The sequence below is a fragment of the Micromys minutus genome, assembly GCF_963924665.1.
Source record: "Micromys minutus genome assembly, chromosome: 6".
Classification (NCBI taxonomy): domain Eukaryota; kingdom Metazoa; phylum Chordata; class Mammalia; order Rodentia; family Muridae; genus Micromys; species Micromys minutus.
In genome coordinates this window covers 29,279,039-29,291,308 of record NC_137975.1, presented here as the reverse complement: position 1 = coordinate 29,291,308, position 12,270 = coordinate 29,279,039, and positions in this window count along the sequence as shown.

Here is a 12,270-nt window from a genome sequence, read left to right as displayed (position 1 = left end):
TCCGAACTTGATTTTGGTCAGGATGTTTTGTCAGAACAATGAAAAGGTAACGGATACCCTTATTCCTCATTGTATATTTTATTTCATTTCATTTCTCACATAAACTGGCCTAATGACTTACAAAATGGTATGCTTCTTTTCTAATGATAATTATCCAGTTGTAACAGAGATCAGTCAGCAGACACTCTAGCTTTTCTTGAGCTACAGGCTCATTTTGCCGTGCCTTATAAATTACCATAGGGTTGCCACTGACTAGGAATTATCACACACCACCTAAAGCCATGAGAGAGTATATTTCTCTAAGTGAGTGTGAGCATGTGTGTGTAGAGCAGCAGTTCTCAACCTTCCTAATGCTGTGGCCCTTTAATACAGTTTCTTTAATACATTGTGTGTGTGTGTGTGTGTGTGTGTGTGTGTGTGTTGGAATGTGAATCCTGAAGCCAGAACTTTCCCTAAGTCAGTTGCTTCTAGGTTACTTGTAGCTAAAAGCTATGATCATGGCAAGTACTTAATGTTCAGTCTGTGGTCATGATTAACTCATGTGGCTGAGTCACACATGTGCCCTTTGAACAAAGATTTTGCCTATCTTATTACATGGGCCTTGGCCAATTCTGGGAGGGTACCTCCACTAGATATGTTTAGTCATCTCGTGATATATTACTGCAGTCTTTTTGTGGAAACTTTATCTCTGTGGATTTGGTATGAAATGTATTACATCTTCTCTCCTCAAAGTACTAAGGAAAGTCATCATATTGGATATTGCAATCTACATTTTATAGGCACTTGGAGTGCCTTCAAAGAGACAGGCAATGGGAGTTCTTTGATATGGTACAGTATAAAACTTGGTGTGATTCCAAGTCAACCTGAGAAACTTTAGTTAAAATAAACTAGGCTGTGAGAGCATATTATAAATTCAGGGAAACTGGGAAGACTGAAAGACAGCTTGCTCTTGTAAGATGCCAGGTGCTCCCATTAACCAGGATTAAAATAATAACCAGGAAGTGGTGATGGGTTGATTATCTGCTGAAGCACCTCTGAGCTGCCTTCTGCTGAGGAGCCATTGCATGTCATGTGTGTGCTCAGAGGCCCAATCAACCCATTAGCCCTTGGTTGTCCCTTTTCCCTGAGGCTCTTAGCTTTTCTTCTAACATAACACTCTTTTAAATCTTCCTAGAATTGCATATCTTTGCTTAGGAACCTCATCTATAGCATCAGCCTCCTTCTTAATTAGTTAACTTGAACTTAAACCTGGCTACCTCCTATGCATCCTCTCTATGAAGGAGAGGTTAGGTATGGTCTCCTACCTCATCACTTCAGGGTGGGGTCAAACAGACATTCATTTCTACTTGTTGACTCATGTCCTTTTCCCTGGGTCTTTAAGAGTCAGTGACATTCTTCTCTCTCACCCTTTCTCTTTGCTTTCCTTATATGATGATGACCTGTCTTCTGCTGCTGTCTTTGGGGGATTCAGCCTCCCTGTTCATTTAACTATTTGTTGAGTTACTAGTTTTTTATCTTCACAGAGAAAACCACAAATAAAGCCAAAGAGTGAATCAAAAAGTGGAGAAAGGTGGTGATTCTATACAGCTAGCTTTTTTTTTTCTTAAAGGAGAGTCGATTATGTAGTTTGAGATCCTAGATCTAGCCACATAAGGATCTGTACTTGCACTTTTGCAAATTAAGTCACCTTTTCTCTTAACAAGTTTTCCAACTCTTTTAATATTATTTGCAACTCAATAAGCCCTCAGAGAGCAGGGTCAGAAGCCAAAAACAGAATTATCATCATATGACAACAGACAGTGTGAATTTACTGGGAGCATTGTAGAATGGCCTGGGTATAACAAAGAATTTTCTAAGCAGATTTTTTTTTAGTAGACTATTTGGGTCTTAATTTAAATTGCAAAAAGCTGCATTACATTTATATTTATGTTTTTATATGATTTATGAACATGAAAACACTTAAAATGAACTTGTGACAGGAAGCACACAGCATGGATTCATGTGCCTGGACCTCACTCGTTTGGGAGAAGCCAACAATTCTAATTTGTTTTCTGTAATAAAACACCATGACCAAAAGCAAGTTGGGAAGAAGGAGCTTATTTTGAATCACAGCTTATAGTTAGTTCATCATGATGGCGAATCAGGGCTGAAACTCAAGGCAAGAACCCAGAGGTAGGAAATGAAACAGAAGCCATGGTGTAATGCTGCTCACTGGATTGCTCCCTTGGCTTGCTCAGCCTGCTTTCTTATACTAGCCAGGCCCAGACCCAGTGAGAGTGGCACTCCCACATTAATCAAGAAAATTCCTCACAGGCTTCCCTATAGGCCAATGAAAAGGAAGCAATTGTTTTCCCCTCTTCCTAGATGTGCCAAGTTAACCAGAAACTAACCAGCATACCAAGTTATGCCATATGGCATCCTCTTGCCATTTGTGTTGCGCTAACTGGATCTTTGAGCCACTGTGCATATTAAATGCAATACAGAATTCTTAGACTCAGAAAGTGTTCATTGAGGAGAAAAACCACAGCCAATGGAAGTGGGATAGTGACGAACCAACTTTTGCTCTCAGGCTTTCCTTCCTCAAAGACCTTTAAATTCTAATAGCTACAGATAGGAATTTTCATTTTACCTAATTTAAGAAGATTCAAAGGAAAGTGCTGAGGTCCTAACATGGCTTTATTCTGCTTAATGCCAATAAATAAATAAATAAATAAATAAATAAATAAACAAGGTGCCTGAAAACCACATATCCTTTACCCACATTTTTAGTGTTGTGGCATGTAAGTTGGTTCAATAATTCAGTTGTTAGGAATAGTATAGCTGTAGCATGGATGAGCAGTTGTCTCTGTGATATGCTGACTTTTAATTCCTGGGATAAATGCCCAGGAGTGGCAGAGCTGGGTCATATGATAGAGCTAGTTTTAGTTTTTTGAGGAACCTCAACACTGATTTTCATAGTGACTAGACTAATTTGCATTGCCACCAGCAGACTATAAGTGTCCCTTTGTGTCTTCCCAGCATTTCGTTTTTCCTGAATGACTGCTATTCTGACCAGGGTGACAGAGAACCTCAGTACACTTTACTTCCTGATGACAAATAAGACGAAATATTTTCTCCTGGGCTTATCACCTGTTGTGTTTGATCTGTTGAAAATTTTCAGTTCATTTTATTATCCCATGTATAAGTTGAGGTGTTTGGTGTTTTGTGTGTGTGTGTGTGTGTGTGTGTGTGTGTGTGTGTGTGTGTTTGAAATTGTTTTTTATTGATTCTCTTTAACTGTTTCATGTAAGTTATGTAGGACTTTTAACTTGTTGCAAAGATTTTCTCCCATCCTTCAGGCTGTCTTTTCCTCTGAGTAACATTTTCATTTGGCAATCGAAAGCTTTTTGACATCATGAGGCCAGTTTGTTAGTTGCTTTCATTGTTTTCTGGGTGACAGGAGTGCTATTCAGAAAGTGGTGTCTATGTCTGTCTGAAGTGTGCATTTTTGCCTTGATCAGCTAAGAGTGTTAGGTCTCACATTAACGTCTCGGATACACTTGATTTTAATGAAGAGCCAGAGATAACGATTGTTCATCTTTTTCATTTCTCATTTATGGAAGAGATTGTCTTTGCGCAAATGTGGCTATAGCTCTGTGGGGTTGGTTGTATCTGGGCCTTTTATTATCCCACAGGTCTCTGTGTCTGGCTTTTTTTTTTTTGTTTGTTTGTTTGTTTCTTTTTTATGTTCCATACTGTTTTGGTTACCATGGCTCTGTAGTATAATTTTAAAAAGAGTGTGCTCAGACCTCCAGAACTGTATTATATTTTTCTTAGTTTGCTTTAGTCGTGAAAGTCTTTTCTGTGTCAATGATTACTTTCATGGTTAAAAAGCAATTCCTTGAAGAATGGCATTGATATTTAGAAGGCCAGTGACTTGACTGACAGCACACTAATGCTTCCAATCCATGACTATACAAACTTTCTCCAGCTCCAAAGTGCTAATTTATTTATTTATTTATTTATTTATTTATTTATTTATTTATTTATTTAGACTTTCTAACGTTTTCCTTGAAGAAGTCTTATGTATCTTTGGCTAGGTTTATTGCAACATATTTTTGAGGCTGTTGTGAATAGAATTGTGGTTTCCTCAATCCATCTCTTACTGTGTATGTCAGCAGTATATGAGAAGGTTACTGATTGCCAAACGTTAATTTTATGTCCTGTCACTTTGCTGTAAATCTTCATTAGCAGGAAAAGTTCCTGGTTGAGTCTTTATGGTCTTTTGCATATAGAATTGTATCATCCCCAAATGGGTAAACCTCATCTTCTTTCTTTCCCAGTCTCATCCCTTACTAGCCTAAAACCTCAAGTATTATCCTAAAGTAGAACAGAGAAAATGACACTATCTTTCCCCCAGTTTTAGTGGAACAAGTTTGAGGTATTCTCCACCTAGTTGGCTATAGGTTTGTTGCATATAGCTTTTATTACATTGAGATATGTTCTTTTTTTCCCCTGCTATCTAAATGCTTTTTATTACAAAATGATTGGGTTTTGTCAAAAGCTCTTTCTGAGTCTATTGAGATGTCATGCAATTTGAGTTTCTTGGTCCATTTATGTGATGCATTGTATTTATCAATTTGCATATGTCAAACCATTTTTGTATATAACCATTCCATATCTGAAATGAAACTCAACTTGATCACCATGGAAGGTCTTTGTGATGCATTCTTAAATTTGGTTTTCAAGTATTTTAGTGAGCAGTCTTTTGTATCAATTTTCATCAGGAAGACTGGTGTATAATTCTTTTCTATCATATGATTATCTAGGTTTGGGGTAAGGATAATATTTGGCTTAATTATAAATGCTGGGTAATGTTCCTTCCCCTTATTTATTGAATAGGCTTAAAAACACTGGGTCAGTTCCTTTTTAAATGTCTAGTGAATTCATTTTGGCCTGGACTTTTTTTTTCTTAATGTTTGAACTTTTTAGGAAAAGATTGCTTCAGTATAGTTTCCAGTTATGGATTTGTTTACTTGCCTGTCTCATTTCAATGGAAATTTGATGTTCAATGCATATAGAAATTTGATATTTTCATATTTAGAGACATGTAAGCCTTCCTGGTATGTCTTAATGATGCTTTTAAATTCACTGGGCCCATAAAAACAATGTGTTCTGAGAAACTTTGAACAACTAATCAGTGGCTTCTTATTCTTCCCTACTTTCAAAATATTGCAAATGTTTCCCAGTGTTTCTCCACTAACATCTACTGAAGGATGGACTCAGAGGAGCCTCAGGGGATCCTGGAAGAGTATCCCAGCTCCCCCGAGCTTTGTTAAACTCTTACCATGGTTTTGATTGTCTTGCTCCTCATGACATCATTCAGTCTTCATGAACATAAAAGAATGTTGATGTCAATGATGACCAGAAAGAGGGTTGGTTTGAAAGCCAGAAAAAAAATTCATTTGTCACCTCAGGAGGAACTCATGTCTTGGTTGAAAAATTTAAAAATTTTGCTCAGGGTTGGAGAGATGGCTCAGCCGTTTAGAGCACTAACTGTTCTTCCAGAGGTCCTGAGTTCAATTCCCAGCAACCACATGGTGGCTCACAATCATCTGTGATGGGATCAAATGCCCTCTTCTAGTATGATGTAGACAGTTACAGTGTATTCATATGAATAAAATAAATTTAATTTAAAACATTTTGCTCAGCTCATTCATTGGATATTTACATATAACTCATGGGTTATGCTTACTAAGAAGCCGAGAAGTAACACAGTAACATTAAAGAAAAAATCTTCCGCTTACTCAGGTCCTCCCTTCCTTCAGAATAGCATTAGTGACTTTACATAAAATCTGCCTTTTCAATGTGTAATTACTGAATCCAGAAGCTGTCACATAAAAAACAATGTGGTAAATATCTAAAACAGCTGTTTTTTTAATTTGTGTTTTATTTTTATTTTATGTACATTGGTGTTTTGCCTGAATGTATGTCTGTGTGAGGGTATTGAATGCTTTGCAACTAGAGTTACAGACAGCTGTGAGCTGCCCTGTGGCTGCTGGGAACTGAACCTGGGTCTCCTGAAGAGCAGTCAATGCTCTCAGCCTTGGAATCATCTCTGAAGCCCCAGAGCTCCTATTTAATTAGATAAACTGATGATGACTATTCCTGTTAAAGTATTCCTAGGTGCTGTACAAAGAGGATTTGTTCTCTCTGTTTGAAAAATACATTTGTTACAGTACAGAAATATATATTAAACTTAAGATTTGAAAACCGAATCCCAGCTTGTACTAGTGAATCTGCTCACTATATACAACCCAGAGTTGTTGCTTAGAGTAACACATTTTTCATAGCACTTACCTTAGTGCTACCGTAGGGTTACAGTCAAGGAGGGAGATAGTCCAAGGCAATGGGTGGCCAGGAGGGGCTTTACGAACATATTGTGGTGAGTTGGCTAGACAAGAAAGCAGAGAGAAGGAGGAAGGGTGTTAGCAGCAGAAAAAGAAAATGTCCCTAAGAAGTGATGTGAACTGGAGACTGTCTCAGATGCCACAGAAACCTCCAGAAGGAGAGGCTGCTGAGTTGGTCCTGAGGCTGCAGGAGCCAGAGTCATGCAGGGGAAACAAGATTGTGCAAGACTAGTGAGGTCTGTGCGCTGGCTCATGGAGAGCTGCTGTGGCCAAACGTCATCTGGTTATCTTCTGTCCCTTTGCAGGTTGATACGGAGACCGGGGCTGTGCCAGAGCCAGAGCTCTGTATTGCTCAGTCACATGGTCATAGCCTATCATTTCCTAGTTAGTGGCTCTGTGGTGCTTCTTTATTTGGACAGAATAAAGCCTGGAACCTTAGCTCGCAGTGGGTACCTTTTACTCAACGATGCTCCCATAAAATGCGGTAGGTTTCCCATCACTTGTACCTCCCACAATGCTGTGACTTCATTGTGCCGTGCCCAATTGCCTAGACTGCTCTCTGACACTTCTTGGCACACATCAGTACCTTCTTTCCTCTGTGTATTTTTTTACTCCTCCTATATCTCTCATTCAGAGAAAACATATTCTACTACACACAGTTCCTCTAAAACAACTCCATTTTCCTTATAGCATTTCTCACATTTTTTTCTTATTTATATATATGTATGTCATGTGTTGTATATACATGTTCATGCCTTATATGTATTCCACATATGTGTGTGCCTCTCATTACTAAACTTTAAGGTACAGGATACTGGAATGATCATGCATTTGACGAGTGCCTCCTCCTGGAGTCCAGTACCTACCTACACTCGATGCTTAGTTGGTAGAGGCTCACTGTATCTTTGAGAGTGTGCAGACAGATGTGCTGTGCACATGTAGCTGGCAGGGAGCTCATTTAGCAGAAAGAACACTCCAAGCTTTGTGGAGTAATGAGGAGCAGGTCATTCAGTAAAACAACTTTCAAGTTACCGTAGAGCAGCAGGCAGAAGCAAACAGTGAGCAGGATGGTGGCATACGTCCCTTTTCCATCTGAAGACCCTCCAGGGTTTGAGTAAAGAAAATGACCCAGGCCTGAATTTATTCAATTGAGTAAGGTGGGATAAAAGTCTGTAACAGATCTGAGGGTGGTCGTCAACTGACACCTCACCTTTAGCAAGTCTGATGAATCTCTTGTGGTTGTTTCTGGGTTGAACTTAAAAAATTTGATCTACCCACATTGTGTCTATACATCTCAGATGTTATTACACATTGCCCATATTGTCTTGGATTGCTGGGCTCCATAGTCTATTTGATTTTTTGAGCCTACGCATTTGTTTCAGTCTTCCTACTGGTGCCTGAATAAAAAGCTGAGCAGTAATACTCAATGGGAAATCCACTTTTCAGATTTGCTACAATGCAGTAGTTAGGGGCACATAGAAGCCTAACAGGCAGCTTTAGTGATGGATTCAGCAAGAGGGGGCTTAGGAAGTTAAAAAACAGTAACTTTATAGATACTGATGTGATGCCACAATTGGTTAAAAGCATTGCATATACTAATGATATGGCATATTTATGCATTCTATATAAATTTATATTCATTCATATATAGCATTCATATGTAAATAAATATATAAATGTAAAATGAGTATTATATATCCTGTATATAAATGAAAACCACCTGCTTAGCCTATATAATGTCTCCTTTATACATATGTTTTCAGGGACAGCCATTTGGTATTGGATAATCAATTGGTTTATTTATTTTCCAATTTTTCTCCTCTGAGACTGCCCTACTTTCTCTCAGGATTCCTTAGTTACTTGTAGCTCTTTGGATAGGGTTGAGGTCAAGAAGCCCCTGTCCCCTGGTCACATTATGATGTCTATGTGCTGTCCTTATTCAGGTCGTATTTGAAAGAAACAGTGTGGTGGGGACAGGGGATAAATTAGAGGGCTGAAGAAGAATGGAAGAATAGTGTGATTATATCATAATCTCTAGAAAGTATTTCTAAAAGTATGGCCTAGTTCTTGACCATGTACAGTAGTGTAGATGCTTTAAGTTTCATCAGATTTCTGTAATCATAACCACTACTATCATCTTTCCCTAAGTACCGGGAAATTATCTGAAGAAAAAGCATGGTCTAGAGTCTTCTATGGACCAAAACAACTGTTACAAATTCTGTGGATTAGAATCAAATTAAAGCATTTATTTATTTTATTTATTTAAAATACTTGTGCACATTAACTGTTTTTAGAAAGTAATCATTTTGGGGACACATGGTCAAATTCCTTATATTTATTTCTTAAAATCTCTCTCTCTCTCTCTCTCTCTCTCTCTCTCTCTCTCTCTCTCTCTCTCTCTCTCTCTCTCTCTGTGTGTGTGTGTGTCCCCGACTATGAGTATGATCACTTATGATGACTTAGTGGATGTGGTGATATATATATATATTTTTTTTTTTCAGCTGAGTTAAAAATATACCTTGAGGTCATATAAGACTGTGGCTGATCTTCTACTCAACCTGCTTTTTGAACATGCCTTAAGAGAACAGTAGAACACCCAACTTTATTTGCTTTTGATTTCCAGTGTAATCACCTTTTATAATCTACGATAATGCATAGCTGTAATCTTATATCATATACTGTTTCATGCCCCTGACCCAGAGAACAGTGTTTGTGTGTGTGTGTGTGTGTGTGTGTGTGTGTGTGTGTGTGTGTGTGTGTGTGTATGTTATGGTAATCATTTGCTGAAAACAGCAAATAGGCCAAAAGTGACCTTATGCTGCAAAGACTTGCCACACACATTGGAAACACACACATTGGAAATAGCACAGAGATATCATTTGATACATGGTACGTTTGCTGTATTGCCTGTCCCTTGGGTCTGCTGAACTCTGTGATTTATTGCTTGTAAAACTTTGCTAAAGATTTCTATATAGTATCTCTCATTTCTTTTCCCTGGTGACAGACATAGACACAGAGCCAAACACTTAGACTTTAGGCAGGCATACATAAACACATATCAGACAGACTAGGAACAAGCCAGAAAGTAGACTGTATCGTCCCCTGCACAAAGAGAAGTTTGTTGTGGTGTGGTAAAGGTGAATGCAGAGTGTTTGCCCAACACTGTGAGTTTGTGAGAGCACTAACACAGGGAAGTCGGTGCCCTCAGCTTGGGTATCAAACTGTCTTCCCAGGGCAGTGACTTAGAACAGAGAAAGGACTCGGGACTGTTAAAGGGGTGTGTGTGTGGCAGGATGTGGCCAGCTTTTGTGCTCTTTGTATTCTCTGTGAGTCAAGTATGAGTCAAGTTATGAGAAGTCTGTGTGGAATCTAATGAACAGCCCCCAGGAATGGCAGGCACCCAAAAGTGTGCTCATGAGGAGCTGAGTTCAACCTCTCATGGAGAAACTAGTGAGTAGGGGCCAGAAGCCTCTCTGTGGCCTGTCCTTCCTCTGTGCATTGTGTAGATTAACCTCCATCAGCAGAAGGCCTGGTGTGCTTGACTTTATGTAACTGTAAGGGATCAATGAGGAAAATGTAAACAGTAGTATCCAAGAGAGAAACAGAGCACAGCACACCATGATGAAGTCTGACTCGCTGACTGAGGGGTGTTGACTGCTTTGGAAAAATGGTGGTACCCGTGATTATGAACTGATTTATTTTCTTCTCCTACTAGTGGAGATGTCAACTCGAAGGAGGAAGATGTAAAGCCATTAGAGATATTCTAGGGCATCTTGTCAGCAGCAAGGTTCATCTTCTCTAATTAAATATGAAATGATGTAAGTGGTTCATTCTTGTGAGTTTTCTTTCTTATTTCACTGGTGTCCATGCACACTGGGGGGTAGGGTGGGGAAACAAAACATAGGCAGAAAGGTTGAAACTGACCAATCTGTAGATGCTCAGAATTGAATATGGGTAAGAACAGTTCTAAATATCAAATAGCTCCATATATTTCCTTTAAAATTAGATAGAAATGGCCATATAGTTCAAGAGGCCAAATGTACTCAATATGGGGGGGGGCACTGATTATTTTAATGGGCTTGTTTTAAACTGTACAGTGTTTTCTTCTACTCAAGAAAAATCTAATGATTTCATTCACTATCAGGAAGAAAATAGTAGTTCGCATGTTATATATTTATACACCCACAATAGATTACAACCACAGAAGCAGACACTACCACAGATGACAGTTACCATACTGGCTGATGGAATAAGGTGCTCTGCAAAACAAGGCGCTCAGCCTGGAGCTCGATGCTCCCGTGTGAGGATGGCCCTTACTCATCCATTACAATTCAATTCGATATAAAAGGAATCCTGCAAAGAATAAATCAACTTTGAGATTTATGGAACCTATTTTTTTTTTTAATTTTTATTTCCCCACTTGCTTTTAAATCAATAGCAAATTTTAAGCTAAGTTTCTTGAGGTTAGGTTTTTTTTTTTTTTTTTTTTTTTTTTTTTGAATTCTGAGAGGAGAATATTTTTGTAGAGTAAAATTTAATCTTTTTTAACATTTCAAAAGTTGAGGAGTTACTTAAAAATAGCTTGATTAGAAAGAACATTCGGTGAGCAGTTTGATGAGGGAGTGTCCATGGCTACATACTGCAGGAGGAGGAAATTCAGAGTTAATGTCTTTTTCTTCATTCAACGTCTACCTTAAAACAAACAAACAAACAAACAAACAAACAGAAACTAGTTCTCAGAATGGGAGCTAAGAAGCGTCTGCCCATGCACTAATACAACTTGTTCTCATCAATTACTATTGCCTTAACCTCCCCTCCTCAGCGCCCTGAGATGCTGAGGAAGAAGCTATCACTGTGTTCTTAGCTTCCTTCTAGCTGAGGGAAGGCTGGCCAGCTCCTGGGGTCAGGCACTCCCTCAAGATTGCAAGAGCTTCCTGGCTTAAAACGAGCCAGAAATAACACCGCGGAGTGTTTTTACAATTTTACTTTTGGGTAAAAACAGGAAAAAGAGAGTCCTGTTAAAATTAAACTAAAAGACAAAAAAGGATATAAGCAGAAAGAAAATATGCTGTTCTCTTTTTGATTTGGGAAAAGTAAAATTTGATTATCCAGATTGTTCACGTACGTGCTTTCTCGTAGAAGGAATTATCAAATGCTTTATAAATGTTCCAGTATTTCTCTTTACGTTTTCCCCCATGTGGGCTACTGAGCTAAGCTGACAATTTCTTCTTCACCTCTCTGACCTGCTTGCACATTGGAAAGACACACTGCCTGCTCTCCTCAGTCCTAAGAGCAGGTGAGGTTCTTCTACACTAAGGGGCTTTTGCATGCTTCTCAGGACTGATAAGATTGTTTGTGGTTTGCTATTATATTTTTTTCATCCCCGACCAATCAGTATTTAGTAAACATGGATCATTTACATAACTGCAAATGCTATGCCAAAATGCTAAATTTAATAATTAACAGGGGCTGAAAAAATAATTTTTTAGCACAATGCTATTTTTCAAATTCTGAAAGGGATAGACAGCGCAGCAATATGAGGAGAGCCCCAGATCTTTTGTCTTTTCGTGCTTCTTCCAGGTGTCCGTTGTCAGAGTGGATGGTAAACATTTTTTCCCCGTTTCAGACTATTGTGGTATCCCCCTGGATTCCTTTTGAAATGGTCCCCACTTGCCTCTGACACTATCATCCTCTACCCAGCAGCGGCCATGGGCTAGCAGCCCACATCAGTAAACGCTCGGCTTTTCCTTTAAGGCTTTTCTCATTTTTTAATTAAAAAAGAAATGCTAGATTCTTGCTGATCACCCAGAGTGTGACTCTCCATGGTTACCTGTCACTCAAAGAGCTCCCCGCTCTGAAGAATGCTAATTAGCCCCGCTAA